This window comes from Acanthochromis polyacanthus, chromosome 14, assembly GCF_021347895.1.
Source record: "Acanthochromis polyacanthus isolate Apoly-LR-REF ecotype Palm Island chromosome 14, KAUST_Apoly_ChrSc, whole genome shotgun sequence".
Classification (NCBI taxonomy): domain Eukaryota; kingdom Metazoa; phylum Chordata; class Actinopteri; family Pomacentridae; genus Acanthochromis; species Acanthochromis polyacanthus.
In genome coordinates this window covers 2,241,665-2,257,726 of record NC_067126.1, presented here as the reverse complement: position 1 = coordinate 2,257,726, position 16,062 = coordinate 2,241,665, and the positions used below count along the sequence as shown (strand labels likewise).

General features: G+C 42.9%; 1 protein-coding gene and 2 long non-coding RNA genes across 4 annotated transcripts in view; 2 read left to right on the top strand and 1 right to left on the bottom strand.

Annotated features, from left to right (window-relative positions):
* Positions 1-16,062, bottom strand: part of LOC127537039 (NACHT, LRR and PYD domains-containing protein 3-like) — a 246,767-nt gene that overhangs the window by 208,936 nt on the left and 21,769 nt on the right. The gene's annotated exons all lie outside the window — the stretch shown is intronic.
* On the top strand, positions 7,393-8,532 carry LOC127537058 (uncharacterized). Its single transcript, XR_007946453.1, has 3 exons — positions 7,393-7,439; positions 8,106-8,267; positions 8,466-8,532. It is a non-coding gene; the product is annotated as an uncharacterized LOC127537058 (long non-coding RNA).
* Positions 8,996-11,534, top strand: LOC127537053 (uncharacterized). Its single transcript, XR_007946447.1, has 4 exons — positions 8,996-9,112; positions 9,385-9,494; positions 10,861-10,980; positions 11,248-11,534. It is a non-coding gene; the product is annotated as an uncharacterized LOC127537053 (long non-coding RNA).

The following is a 16,062-nucleotide window of genomic DNA, read 5'->3' as shown; positions in this document are numbered from 1 at the left end:
AGTGCATCCTACTCTCACTCATGCCATGGTTGCCACTAAAAAAAAGAGTATTTTTTACATTTGGTTTATCTTTTTTCTTGCACATGTGTTTTGATGTTTACAGTGGTGGATTAGTTACTTTCCTGCCAGAATGTTCACCTTTGGGTCTATATTTGTTTATTAATCCATGCTATTTTGCTCTCAGGCAATCTATTGGCCAGTCACTTTAGGTTCTAATATGTTGCAGGATAACAGTGGCTACAGAGATGTTACTGAGAATGTTAAGACTGTTAATTTGTTTTAATATTGGAATATCTGGTCTGAAAATTCTCAAAGTGGAATATTTTTCAGGTGCCTACTAGTCACAGTTTTGTGGCATGAACCAGATCTACCTCAGTTTATGAACAGTATTTTATGTGTTGTGTCACTGTACTGGTTTACTTGCACTGATTTATTTTTGTATTAGCCAGCCTGGCTGTAATGACACAGAGACATGCTTTTTGTTTACCTCTTTTGTTTTAATTTTTGAGCTGGACTTAAAATTCGACTTTCATTGTCCATAAGGGCAGTTAAAAAACAGTATTCTGTCAGTAGCCCATACTGCCTTAAATAAATTGATGTGATGCATTCATTCAGTTATGAATTTTTGTTTTTGTATATGATTGTTAAAGTAGATGGCTTAATAATTGAGCTCAAACGAATCTTTTCAGTTAGTTGAGCAAACTACAGAAAAATAACACAATTTGTGATTGGACGAGAGCATCAAACGGTCTGCCACCGTCTAACAAGCGCCACTTCCAAAACAGTTAATAGCTATTTAGATATTTGAGAAATAAGTGGATAAAACGTACAACTATCACTTTGTAATGTTCCTGAAGTGTTCAAACATTACAGAGTGTTTCCCTGATGGATTACTTTTCTCCTCGATGGATTCTAAAACATGTCACGGCTCGTAACTGCCGAACGCCGCTCAAGTCTGGACAGAAAGTACGTCTACTATTACACACGTAAAGTTCCCTCTAAGAGATTAAAAGTTTAAAAGCATTAAACGTAACAAACGAGTGGTTTTACAGTTGTATGGGAGAAGAACACGCAGTGTTGATGATTCATGACTGAAGTCAGGCTTTTATTGGAAGAGCTGCTTCTTTCAGGTGCGTTGTTTACTCACTGGCACCTTAACTGTGGCGATATGCTGTTCAGTATTCAGACAATATGACCCAAAATGATTATTTTAAATACAGGTTACGGGTCGGGCTGCGGGTCGTGGTTCAACGGGTTGAATCAGGTCGCGGTACTAATCGGGCTGATGCGCGGGTTTGCGGGTCGGTTGCGGGTTTGTACGTCCCCGGGTCGGGTCGGGGCGGATCTTGAAAATTGGACCCGTGCAGGACTCTGCTGTCCGGAGCTCCAGGGTGATGACTGATTGCCTGAATGAAGACAGCTGTGCAGCCGTGCTTCACACAGGGCACTTTCTGGAGAAGGGAGAGAGAGAACAGTGAGGATTTGGGGATGTCAGGGAGGAAAGCAGAGGGTGAGGGGGGAATCCTGACAGTAGTGACTTATTGTCCGCGCTTCTTCTGCGCCCCTTCTTTTCGTTTGTGGGCCAGCCAGCTCTGCACGCCTTCTGGATATGTCCAGTTTTGTTACATTTATGACATCTACTGTCCTTAAAGTAGCAGTCACTGGCGCAGTGATTTTTGCCTTTGCACCTGCAGCACTCTTTTTGTTCTGACGGCTGTCTCTGTTTTTCTCTTACCTTGTGGACAGAAACAGTAGCGCAGTCTCCCTTTCTCAATTGCTGCACATCCCGGTGCGCCATTTCCATGTTCATCGCCAGTTCCAGGGCTTTTGCAAAAGTTAGTCCATCTTCTGAGAGCAACTTCTGCTGGCAAGCTTCATTAGTAATCCCACTGACGAAACCATCACGCAGGGCCTCATCCAGCCGGTCTCCAAAGTCAAATTTTGCGGCTAACTGCTGTAGCTCCGCTGCGAACTGAGAAGCCGACTCGTTACTCTTCTGTACACGCTTGCAAAATCTGAAGCGCTCTGCAATGATCAGCGGTTTTGGCTCATAGTATCCTTTCATGACGTCCACAATCAGTTGGAAACTCTTATCTTTTGGTTTCTCCGGCTGAACAAGATTGCGTAAAAGTCCAAAGGCAGAAGCCCCCATGGAACTCAAAAGGGTCGCCACCTGTTTGTCCGCCGCCACACCGTGTGCTACGAAAAAGAGCTCCATGCGCTCCACATAAGCAGACCACGACTCAACTTCAGGCTTGAACTCGCCCGGTCCTGCAAAGGTCGACATTCTTCCTCGTCCAGTTTATCTCGTCGCCAATTATGTGGTGTATTTCCAATAACGACGCGGTTGCACATGTTTAACAACTTTACTGGCAAGCGAAGGAGACATCATTCATCACTGTCAGCACATGAGGAGATGTAAGCACCTTACAGAGCATGCACAGCGTATTCAAGGTACGGCAAGCCTATAGGGTCAATAAGTAACAAATGAATACTGTAATTTTGCAGTATATCACAGATGATGATCCGTGTTTTAGACCAACCGTAGCTTGCAGGCACAGGGAACGGCAGCACACTCTCTGGCACCAGCACAGAGCGAGAGAGAGACACGCGCTGCATATGACAGGTGTTCACCGGCGCTGCATCACACTGCTACATTAATTTGGAAACTCATAATAGTGGTCTTTTGGGAATCAGAGAGAACTGAGAAAACTGCACCAAGTTTTCAGTGATTAAAAGTTACTTCTGTGCATGTTGTGATGCTTGCAGCAGTGCTTGGATGCGGGTCGGAACAGCAGCGGACAGCATAGAGCCTCTTAAAACTTACCGGACTTAAAAAGACAGTGCTCAAGAATAACTTACAATGGATGTTCAGTAGAACTCAGAATGACGCTCTCAGGTGTGGTCTTTTAAAGGATTTCTTTTGCATGTCATGAACTCAGAAGAGGGTTTGGACTGACTTCCGTTGGGGAGGGCTGAGGTCCAGAGGTCTGTGGCAGAGTTCCAATTTTATATAATTAGGGTCCGGGCACCGCGGTGCCTAGGACCCTATTGAAACCCTAGGGTTTATTTATTATTCTTTTACGACATTTTAAATTGCATTTTTGGCGGCCTTATCATACCCCAAAACGTGTGAAATTTGGCATGCACATCAGGACTGGCAAAAAATTTGGTATTTTATGGGAGTTGTGTATGTGTGTGGCAGAGTGGCTCCATAGCGCCCCCTGCAAAACTGAAAACAGTGGTCATTAGGCCAACTGCCACAACGTTTCATCTGCAGCTGCAATATTTGGGAGGCATATGCAGCACATCAGGACACATGAAAAAGTCAATCACAGTCATCCCCTAAACCCTACAGGAAGTCGGCCTGTTAACTGTTTAACTTTTGTGATGAACTGCTCCTAGGGGGTAAGTCCAAGAGACCTCAAATTTGGCCAGCATATACAATAGTCCTACCTGATGAAAATTTATCAAAGTTTTTTTAATAAGTCAAAAGGTGTGGCCATGGCGGCCTGCAAAAATATTGATTCGTCACCATGAAACAAGAAGTGGTGTCTAACTCTGCTGAACATGCTCCAATCTGTCTGAAACTTTACATGTATGATCAGAGATCTGTACTTGACAATATCCATGTGGTTATATACTTGTCGTATACGGCACTCTGGAATCAAGAGTTGCAGCTTCTCCAGCTCCCTACGGGTAGGTAGTGTGCTCACATGGCCAAGCGCTTCATGTACGACCCGCACCACTTCTTCCACGTACTTCTCTGGGACAATTTTTCTTTTAGGGGTTTGGTCCCATTCCTCGATCCCGACAGCAATTCTTCTCTTCTGGACGAAACGATCTACCTCGTCGTTTCCCAATCAGTGAGCCCCCCAATCTCGTCTGGACTCTCTGGTGCTTCAATTACTCATTTCCTTAGTGACAGCTGCCATCCTCTACAGCCGCTTCTCTGCCTCTGCAGCCGGGGTGCCTGCAGCTGATGTGGCCAACTCTATTTTTGGCCTTACTTCCTCATCTGCGTCTGAGCTCTCACCCTGCGATGCAGCATGTCCTGTAACTCTCATTTCCTCATCTGTGTCTCTTGCAGACAGTTGCTCCATCCCTCTCCTACCAGTACAATCTGGATCTGGTACACCGGAGTGGAACCTGGGTGAAGCTCTGCGAAGCGGACTCTTACCACTTCACTGATCGTTGTTTCCCCGGGCACTGGGGTTTTGGAGGATGAATCTTCTTCCTCTGATTCATCGGAGCCTCCGACTTTCGCGTCTTCTTGAACTGGCTCTTTTTCTTCGGCAGGGACGAGTACATCTTTCTCTGGCTGGCCCTCAGCCATCGTCTTTGTCGTCTCGAGTTGTCTGCTTCCTCAAAACCTCTCGTAGGACCGTTGAGCAGGGATGAGTGCAGACTCTGTCTGGCTGCTCCGCTGTGCCTCTTTCCTGGGGTGCGCTGGCCCAAGGTCACTGCGGCTTCTTCTAGCCTGCGGTTCTCACTGTACCTCCCGTCAGGCGTGATGATCCCGTGTCTCTCTGTCGGCTGATCACCCGTGCTGTGGATCCTTGGTCAGAAGGTCTCGTCCTTTTCCTTCCCCAATCTCCGCAGCTGTGGACCCTCGGTCAGAAGAGATTCGCCCTCTCTTCCCCAGTTTCCACTGAAAGGCTCTGGCTGTTGATTCTAGGTGTCGGTCTGGACCCTCAGAATCTTCTTTTGGGCGCTTCTCTCTTAGTCGTAGTCAAGCCCTGCCCAGGGACGCCATGTCGGTCAGTATCATCTGACAGGAGTCCCTTTTTAGCGTCTGTCTTAGTCGAGCCCTGCCCACCCAGGGACGCCATGTCGTTCAGTATAGCCTTCTTTAACCCTTGCCTCAGGTTAAATCAGGACCAGCTCTCCGTTTAAAGGGTTAGATTCTATCTGCCTATTAGTATTCCACCTAACAGGTTTCAGCAGAATAATTAAGCTGGTGTCGAGGAATACTCGCCTAGGTCCTAACTGTCTTCTTCCAAACGTCTTACCCCTCTTACTCCAATAAATACTCTCTTACTAAGCAGCCCTCCTAAGTAGTAGAATTGATTTATTGAACACGTTTGTTAACGACAGCTTTCCTCTTAAAACTGTGGCACTTGTTGATATTCCTAGGTTCGTTTTAGAGGTTTGGATAACTAACCCCAGGGGTAATGTTTAAATAACTAGTTGGATTAAAGTAACCTTTAAGAACCATTAGATTTAATGCACACAATCAACTTAACTTTTTACCACTATGCAGAATAGGTGAATCATAATCATTTCATTAGACTTCTCTTTAAATGCAATATAGCGTTTTATTAAGCAATTATTAGCAGGGGCACAGCATTATTCATGATTAAACAATTTAATTATTTCTGATTATTTCTAACTTAACTAAATTAAACTAAGCTGAGCGTACCTAAGAATCTTCTCTAATTAGTAAATTTAGGAGAGAGAGCGGACAGCCAGGCCTTAGCTGCCACGCCCGGTCTTCACCTGCATCTAGTTGAACTCCTCTGTGGACCAGCAGACTCGGTACGAAGTCTTCTTTGTGGGCAGAGGGTGTTCTTCATAGGCAGGGGGAGTGGAGAGGTCCCGATAGCCAATCGTTGGTCTGGCAGTTATCTTTAGTAGCAGCTGGAACACAAGTGCGGCGTCTCAGCTGTCTTCTCAGTCGGGTGGTGGTGGAAAGCCCCCGTCTCATCAGGCTGTGGTGGGTCACTGGGTCCTCCAGCCCCTGGAGTGGAGCAGCCCTCTGCTGCTTCCTCCTGTGCCTCTCTGGATGTCGTAGGTGCTGTCTTCTCTTCATCTCTGCAGGGTAACTGTAGACCTCTCAGGACTCTCCTTCAGCAGAGTGTGGTCTTCGCTTGTTGAACAAAGTCAGAAAAAGACTTTGCCTCCAACGATGTTCTCAGCGAACTCTGGAGCCTAAGTCCTGCGTTGTCTTCACGTCTCTTGGGCAAAAGGGTCCGGTGAAGATTCTTCAGAACTCTGGCGATGCTCCCCGGCAGCTCCGGCGAGCAGCATCTCCCCCTCCAGGGGAGAACTCCGAATTCAGTGTCTGTGTCTCTGGGTTTTATACCCTAGCTCGGCTTCAGCTCAGCACATACACATTTTCACACACAATTCTAACTAATAGGTACGCCCAGGTAATTAATTCATAGGTTTAAGACACAACCTTCTTCCTATCACGCATACATCATTCTTTCCATCTTTTCTGTTAACACATCCACTTGTTACACACACTTCAGTTGTCATGACAATGTAGGCCTGAGCCCATCCTGTCATCCTGTGGAAACTCCAAGTTCCTCATTTCTGAGGAGACTTCTGCTTTTCCCATCCTGTCTGCATACAGCTCAGAACAGCACAGATTACTTCCATTCAAAACTCACTTAGTTACACTGAATCACTTCTTTAAATAATTTTTCTTAGCATGATCAAATAACTTATTTTAAATCATTCTCTTCTATAGCAATCATCATTTCCAGAATATATATCAGCCTATTAAAATCATTCTTGCATCAAGCATAAGCATAATCATGTGGTTAACTTATATAGTTTCTCATTTTAACTTTTCATTGGTTTGCTTAAAGCTTTTATTTAGGTGGTGGTTGCTCCTGGGATCTCAAATAACTAGGCCCCACTTGACAATGTTCATGGAGGTCTAGATGTTCACAGAGGTCTAGATGTTCATAAAGGTCTAGGTGTTCATAGAGCTCTAGATGTTCATAGAGGTCTAGGTGTTCATAGAGCTCTAGATGTTCATAGAGGTCTAGGTGTTCATAGAGGTCTAGGTGTTCACAGAGCTCTAGATGTTCACAGAGGTCTAGGTGTTCATAGAGGTCTAGGTGTTCATAGAGGTCTAGGTGTTCATAGAGGTCTAGATGGTCATAGAGCTCTAGATGTTCATAGAGGTCTAGGTGTTCACAGAGCTCTAGATGTTCACAGAGGTCTAGGTGTTCATAGAGGTCTAGGTGTTCATAGAGGTCTAGGTGTTCACAGAGGTCTAGGTGTTCATAGAGGTCTAGATGGTCATAGAGGTCTAGATGTTCATAGAGGTCTAGGTGTTCATAGAGGTCTAGGTGTTCATAGAGCTCTAGATGTTCACAGAGGTCTAGGTGTTCACAGAGGTCTAGGTGTTCATAGAGGTCTAGGTGTTCACAGAGGTCGAGGTGTTCATAGAGGTCTAGGTGTTCATAGAGGTCTAGGTGTTCATAGAGGTCTAGATGTTCATAAAGGTCTAGATGGTCATAGAGGTCTAGGTGTTCGCAGAGGTCTAGGTGTTCACAGAGGTCTAGGTGTTCATAGAGGTCTAGGTGTTCATAGAGGTCTAGGTGTTCATAGAGGTCTAGATGTTCATAAAGGTCTAGATGGTCATAGAGGTCTAGGTGTTCACAGAGGTCTAGGTGTTCATAGAGGTCTAGATGTTCATAAAGGTCTAGATGGTCATAGAGGTCTAGGTGTTCACAGAGGTCTAGGTGTTCATAGAGCTCTAGGTGTTCATAGAGGTCTAGGTGTTCACAGAGCTCTAGATGTTCACAGAGGTCTAGGTGTTCATAGAGGTCTAGGTGTTCACAGAGGTCTAGATGTTCATAGAGGTCTAGATGGTCATAGAGGTCTAGGTGTTCATAGAGCTCTAGATGTTCACAGAGGTCTAGGTGTTCATAAAGGTCTAGGTGTTCACAGAGGTCTAGGTGTTCATAGAGGTCTAGGTGTTCATAGAGGTCTAGGTGTTCATAGAGCTCTAGGTGTTCATAGAGTTCTAGGTGTTCACAGAGCTCTAGATGTTCACAGAGGTCTAGGTGTTCATAGAGGTCTAGGTGTTCACAGAGGTCTAGATGTTCATAGAGGTCTAGATGTTCATAGAGGTCTAGATGGTCATAGAGGTCTAGATGTTCATAGAGGTCTAGGTGTTCATAGAGGTCTAGGTGTTCATAGAGCTCTAGATGTTCACAGAGGTCTAGGTGTTCATAAAGGTCTAGGTGTTCATAGAGGTCTAGGTGTTCATAGAGGTCTAGGTGTTCATAGAGCTCTAGATGTTCACAGAGGTCTAGGTGTTCATAGAGGTCGAGGTGTTCATAGAGGTCTAGGTGTTCATAGAGGTCTAGATGTTCATAAAGGTCTAGATGGTCATAGAGGTCTAGGTGTTCATAGAGGTCTAGGTGTTCACAGAGGTCTAGGTGTTCACAGAGGTCTAGGTGTTCACAGAGGTCTAGGTGTTCACAGAGGTCTAGGTGTTCACAGAGGTCTAGGTGTTCACAGAGGTCTCGATGTTCATAGAGGTCTAGGTGTTCACAGAGGTCTAGATGTTCATAGAGGTTTAGGTGTTCATAGAGGTCTCGATGTTCATAGAGGTCTAGGTGTTCATAGAGCTCTTGATGTTCATAGAGGTCTAGGTGTTCACAGAGGTCTAGGTGTTCACAGAGGTCTAGGTGTTCATAGAGCTCTAGATGTTCACAGAGGTCTAGGTGTTCACAGAGGTCTAGGTGTTCACAGAGGTCTAGGTGTTCACAGAGGTCTAGATGTTCATAGAGGTCTAGGTGTTCATAGAGCTCTTGATGTTCATAGAGGTCTAGGTGTTCACAGAGGTCTAGGTGTTCATAGAGCTCTTGATGTTCATAGAGGTCTAGGTGTTCACAGAGGTCTAGGTGTTCATAGAGCTCTAGATGTTCACAGAGGTCTAGGTGTTCATAGAGGTCTAGATGTTCATAGAGCTCTAGGTGTTCACAGAGGTCTAGGTGTTCACAGAGGTCTAGGTGTTCATAGAGCTCTTGATGTTCACAGAGGTCTAGGTGTTCATAGAGGTCTAGGTGTTCATAGAGGTCTAGGTGTTCATAGAGGTCTCGATGTTCATAGAGGTCTCGATGTTGGTGTTCACAGGGATCTAACCTTGTCTGGTGGAACTTTCCACAGATCAGATTCTACAGATGTTAGAGGCTCATCAGTTGGTGAAGGAGGAGGTCAGCATCTCAGTCCATCCATCCAGTGACTGACTGAATATTTTGTGTTCAGGGGTTGAAGGGACCTCATGGACCAACAGGACAGTCGGGTCATCCTGGTCCAGCAGGACTACCAGGTCTGCCTGGAGACTCTGGACTCCCGGGACAAGGTTGGTGACAGAAGACGACTAAAAAAACTCTGAGTTCTGCTGTGGATGGAGAGGTGGATGGAGAGTTTCCTATAAACGTTTTCTACACGTTGCTTAAAGAAAAATGTTCATGACCGACAGCCTGAGTGACCACAAACATCTTGGTGGTTTTCAGGAGATCAGGAAATCTCAACCGATCCAAAAGGAGCAGATGAGTGGATGTAGTCAGTAGATGTTATCATGCTGCAGGTGTTGTACAGGTGAGCTCAGGTGACTCACTGTGTTGCTTCCAGTGTTCGTCCTTCCAGGTCTGCAGGGAGAAGCAGGAAGTCCAGGTCCAGCAGCCGAATGCAGCTGTCCACAGGTTCAGACGTCCCAGAGACTGAAGGACCGAATCCAGACGGTCAGTAGGATCATTAGAACCCTGTTGGAGTGAAGGCTGTCGTCATAATCAGTACTTTAACTGATCAGTCTGATGGAGTGACGTTCAGCTGAAGTCAGGAGGGAAATAAATTCAGACTAAAGTGTTTGTTTTTGAAGAAAACATCTAATGGTTCAAATAATTACTCGAGTAGTTTACTGAAGTGTAGTTTAGAAATACTTTAACAGTTTTTAAGCTGCTCTATAATAATAATAAGAAGAAGAACATAGTTTAATATTTAAATATGTCCACAAACTGACACATGGAGACAGACTGTGGATGAATAATCCTTCAACCAATCAGTTCACTAAATGTTTCAGCAGAACATTTCTGTTTATTTCAGTCTGAAAATAATTTGGAAAAACAAACAAAAACTTTTATGATATTTTGGACCACTTCTAATAATTTTGGGCAATTTTTAACTGCCTCTAGACAAGTTCCAAGTCATTCTGGACCATTTTTAAGTTATTTTGGAACATTTTTTAAATCATTTTATACTTTTTTTTGGGCGGCATTTTGGAGCATTATTAAGGCATTTAGGGCATTTTAAAAATTATTTTGGACATTTTTTAAGTCATCGGGATAATTTTGGAATAATTTTGGAGATTTTGTAGACATTTTGGACAATTTTTAACTGACTTTGACAAGTTTCAAGCCACTCTGGATGATTTTTAAGTTGTTTTGGACCATTTTTAAGCCACATACGGCAGTTTCTTTTATTTTATTACATTTTTTATACTGATTTTGTGCAAGTTTTAAGTCAATATGGACAATTTTTAAGTTATTTTGGACAATTGTTTAAATATTTTTCAACATTTTTAAGGCATTTGGGGCATTAAAAAATGATTTTGAACAAATTTTAAGTCATTTTGGATATTTTTTTAAGTTATTTTGTTTAATTTGGAAAATAATTTTGGACTTTTTTTGGCATTTTAGACCAATATTTAGGCATTTAGGACAAATTCTTTAAAGACGGAAAAATGCTGACAGGTTTCAGGTCATTTGTACATTTTCTAAGTTACTTTGGTTTATTTTGGATCCATTTTTGGAGCAGATATCAAACTGAACTGAAGGTGTGACCGTCCAGAAAAGAAACTACAAATAAACCTCTGATATCTGCTGGTTTGTTCTCGTCTCCATGAGCATCCAAATGAATAAATGGGAATCCAGCAGCCTGAATAAGCCCTGAACTGTCTTTTCACGCTGCAGCAGCTGCTGCTGTCCTTACCTGTAGTTTGAACAGGTGTGACTGAACGGCTCCCTCTAGTGGAGAATCTGTAGCCTGTTAAATATGGAAGCTCTGAAGGTTTTCAGATGTTCACTGAACAAACATGTTATTTCTGTGCAGGTTTTTATCGCAGACGGGGAGAAGGAGATGAGGAAGCTTCGGTCGGAGAACGTGATGGTTCTGAGAACAGACAGAAAAGCTCTTTACATTTACACCGAATCCCAGTGGATCAACGTTCTGGTAACGAATGACGGAGACACACGACATCAGCATGGAAGAAAACTCAGAAAACAATCAAAAACACACAGTTACAGAGTTTTTCCTCCTCAGAATAATGAGTCTGTCCAACTTTATCGAGCAGAAATCTGAACTTTTTCCTGTTATTTCTGAAAATTTGATGTACAAAAATGACTATTATGATTAATTAAATCGAATCTTAAAGAACAAAAGTGGTCAAAATGAATTCCTGTATTTCTAATGATTATTTCTTTCTTCTCGTTCCATCAGGAGGACCCCCGACACTGATCCAGCTGATCGATGGACGTCACATCAGACAGCATCTTATTCTATTTACAGTCTGATGATTTATGTGCAGCATGTGCAGCATTTCATCCACTAAACAACTGTTTCTGGTTACACAGTTAAACGACCCTTAACTCTGTGTTCTTCCCTGTAATTTGACTTGTTTTACTCCCTAAATCTGTGATATTTCTTTATTCTACTGCCCTGTAGATGCTGCTGCAGTGATCCAACAAAGAGATCAATAAAAGTCTGATTCCTGCCTCTAACCTCCACATCAGAGCCGACTGTGTTTAATGCTTCCTGTTTGTTTTATATGAGCAGACTTACATCTTTGTGTCCACACACAATCAAACCAGGCAGTTTATGAAGGGAAACAAAGGTTCTGGAGGTAAAATGAAGAAATACTGAATGTTCTAAATGCTCAAAAATCTGGATAACACTCCAAAGAATCCATCATATGCGTAATAATGCTCTAAGGTATCATGAACCTGGATATTTACATTCTCATGTACTGATTCTGTGAATACCACGTCCTCCTCATGCTTCCATTAAGAACAATAAAGCTGCAGATTCAGCTCCTCTCTTCAGAATAAAACTTGTCTCTGTTCAGTTTTTACACTTCACTGTCAGCAACACAGTATTTATTTCATCCATTTATTACATGTGTTTACACATCTTTACAGTTCAGAATTGTTAAATAATGTAGTTTTTATTCTGCACTAAAGGAAAGCTCTTGACCTGAATGTGTTGATGTTTAAATGCTGCATATCTGCTATAAATAATGGCATCATGTACTCTACTATCATTCTGCTACAACAGCAGAGATGAAGTTAAATGTGATAAATGAACCCCTGAATACTAAGAACAGAGAATAATAAACGGTTGAAACTGTAGGTCTGAGCTTCCATCAGAGGAAGTTAAACAGGAAGTGGTTCACTGAGGATGTCGTCCATTCAGTCTCCTTCTTCACAACCACATGAGGTTTTCTTTCTGTTGGCTTCACTCAGAAGATCCTCACAGTGAACATGAGACACCTGAGATGAAGACAGACGTCACAGCATCAGCATCAGCATCAGCAGCAGAGGTTCATTTTAAAGGGACCCTGAACAGATTTCCTGTTTCATAGAGTTTTCCAAGCACTGAAAGACAAAAAGGCCTGCAGTCACTTCAGCTTTAGGAGAGGATTTTATTCTTCAGCTCATCTGTGCTGTAATTTAAATGTAATAACTGTAGTGTTCATCATTACTTTGGTCATATTCTGGGAGTTTATTTTTCCAATCTCCACTGCAGTAAGAAGTCCTACAACATGTGAATCAGTCATTAAACAGCGTTAACCATTAGAGCAGGGATGGGCCACTTTAAGGACAGAGAGGGACACATTTTTCCCTCAACACCACCGGGGGCCACACTGTATCTGTGAGTTTTCATCATCGTCTGCTTCATATAAATGTCAGAGGTTTGTCTGAGAGAGCTGGACATTCCACAGCACGAGTTTTGTCCTCTTTGTCTGGAACAAGGACCGTCTTCCTGGCATCCAGCAGCTGTGAAGACAATCAGTACAGGAAATCAATACATTTACTAATGTAACAGAAAAATGATGTCATAGTGACCGGCAATATTATTCTAACCACATTTTATTTACAACACACAATGGAATGAATCAAACTAGTATCTCTTACACTCTTTCTTCTCTGGTAACTCCGGGCAGAAGACTTCATGACCTCCACCTGATCCACCAGTAGTTCCTCCATAGAGTTTCAAAATGTGTTTAACAAGCAGCTGGAAAACAGTTAAATGAAGCCGTTATTAGCTTTATTATTATTATTTCCTGCTGTTTTCAGTTCATTAGCTTTTGTTGCTGTTGATAAAGTTCAGATAACTTGGAAAAGTTTTATACAGGATACTTATAGAAAGACATCTGTCTCCACATCCTCCACATCTGGACTTGCAGTCAAAGTCTGAACTAAACATGTCCACTGCCTCATTGTGAGGGGAGCCCAGTTTGTGAAAAATAAATCAGAACATTCATTTACTACTCACAGCAGAACAACGGTGGAGTCAACTGTAAAGTCATTTAAAACAGTTTGAAATTAGCAGACACAGTTTGAATGAATGAATGAATGAATGGTTTACAATCTACAGTACAACAACTGTGTGCATTCAGCTGACTGTTACCGACCCGTTTCTGTTGCCGCCGATCCGTGGTTGGGCAGCCTCGGGTAGTGCTAGCCCGCCTAGCTTAGCACGGCTCGTTGGTGGTAACTATAGTGTTCTGCCTTCTAAAGAACTGCCAGACGAAACATCCTTTTGGAGCATTTATTACCGGAGCTTGGAACACCATCAGCATTAGCAACCATAGCCACGTAGCAACCAGGCATAACCCCCAGCTTCCGGGGTCCACCCCTTAATACCATCCGGCTCACCTCGTAACGTTATTTTAACACAGAGACATTTCTAATAAACAACTTAGATTTTCAATTCAATTCAATTCAATTTTATTTATATAGCATCAATTACAATCAAATTGCCTCAAGACGCTTTACAGAACCCAAATGCCTGACCCCCAGAGCAGCCCAAAGGAGACAGTGGCAGGAAAACACCCTTTTAACAGGGAAGAAACCTCGAGCAGAACCCGGCTCTATATAGGGGGGACCCATCTGCCTGCTGGCCGGGGGGGTTGAGAGGGACAGAGGAGGGCAAGGGGGAGGGATGGGAGAAGAGGGAGGGGTGGGAAAGCAAGGAAAACACAACACACATTTGGATACATGCATGACAGGATATGTGACACAGACAAAGTATAAGCTAACATTGAAAACTGACTCATAGTTTACTCTGATGATGTACGGCTCTGACATTAAACATACTCCATATATAGCTAGCAGTAAAATTCAAACAGTATGTAAGTTAGCATAACAGTATAGTGAAGGCGATGCAGAGTTGACTGGTGGAAAAAGGGGAGCTGGAAGCAGAGGGCTGGAGGAAGGTCAGCAGCAGCATCCCACAGTGGACATGATGGAGACTGGACCAGCTGGTGGAACATCAACCACAGATCTGAAGCATCCAGCTCTGGGACCAGGGACACTCAGAGAAATAGCACAGGGGGAAACAGAGTGAATGTACTGCAATAACGGTATACATATTAAATGTAAAGGTAGATAGAGAAGGGCTCAGTGCGTCAAGAAAAGTCCCCCAGCAGCCTATAGGCCTATAGCAGCATGACTAGAGGCAGAACGAAGGGACGTCCAAGAGGGAGTCAGCTGTGCAAATGAAGACACAAGCCGAACCCCTGTGGGTCACCCAGTCAGCCCCAACTATAGGATTTGTCAAAAAGGAACGTTTTAAGCCTGGTCTTAAAAACAGAGAGGGTGTCTGCCTCCAGAACCCAAACTGGGAGCAGGTTCCACAGGAGAGGAGCTGATAACTGAAGGCTCTGCCTCCCATTCTACTTTTAGAAATTCTAGGAACAACAAGTAAGCCTGCAGCTTGAGAGCGAAGAGTTCTACTAGGATAATATGGTACTATCAGATCTTTAAGATATGATGGAGATTGGTTATTAAGAGCTTTATATGTCAGAAGAAGGATTTTAAATTCTATTCTGGATTTAACAGGAAGCCAGTGAAGAGAGGCAAGTATAGGGGAAATATGATCTCTTTTGCTAACTCCTGTCAGTACTCTCGCAGCAGCGTTTTGGATCAACTGTAGATGTTTGAGAGAGCTATTTGGACAACCCGATAATAAGGAATTGCAATAGTCAAGCCTGGAAGTAACAAAAGCATGAACTAATTTTTCTGCATCACTCTGAGACAGAATGTTCCTGATTTTTACAATATTACGCAGGTGAAAAAAGGAAGTCCTACAGACTTGCTTTATGTGCGAGTTAAAGGACATGTCCTGGTCAAAAATAACTCCAAGATTCCTCACAGTAGTACTGGAGGCCAACGTGATGCCATCCAGAGTAACTATTTGCTTTGAAAGCGAGTTTCTAAGATGTTTGGGGCCAAATACAATGACTTCAGTTTTGTCAGAATTTAGCAGTAGGAAGTTAAAAGTCATCCAGGTTTTAATGTCCTTAAGACAATCTTGCAGTCTAGCTAACTGATCAGTTTCATCTGGCTTCATAGATAAATAAAATTGTGTGTCATCTGCATAACAATGGAAGTTAATACAATGCTTCCTAATAATATTGCCTAAAGGAAGCATGTATAATGTGAAAAGTATCGGTCCTAAGACAGAACCCTGAGGAACTCCATGATTAACTTTAGTATGCTCAGAAGAGTTATTGTTGACATGCACAAACTGGAACCTATCTGATAAGTAGGATTTAAACCAGTCCAGTGCTGTCCCTTTAATGCCAATTAAATGTTCTCGACGCTGTAATAAAATGTTGTGGTCGATTGTGTCAAACGCTGCACTAAGATCTAACAAAACAAGTATAGAGACTAGTCCATTATCTGATGCTATGAGAAGGTCATTAGTAACTTTCACTAGAGCTGTTTCTGTGCTATGATGCACTCTGAAGCCTGACTGAAACATTCAAACAAATTATTCCTTTGTAAGTGTTCACATAATTGATTTGCAACTGTTCTTTCCAGAATTTTAGAGAGAAATGGTAGGTTGGATATCGGTCTATAGTTAGCTAACACATCTGGATCTAAAGTGGGCTTTTTAAGCAAAGGTTTGATGACAGCAACCTTAAAAGCCTGTGGTACATAGCCTGTTACTAGAGAGAGATTAATCAGATCTAACATTGAAGAATTAATTAAAGGTAAAATCTGACGATCCTCAGGGCCAGTAACCCCC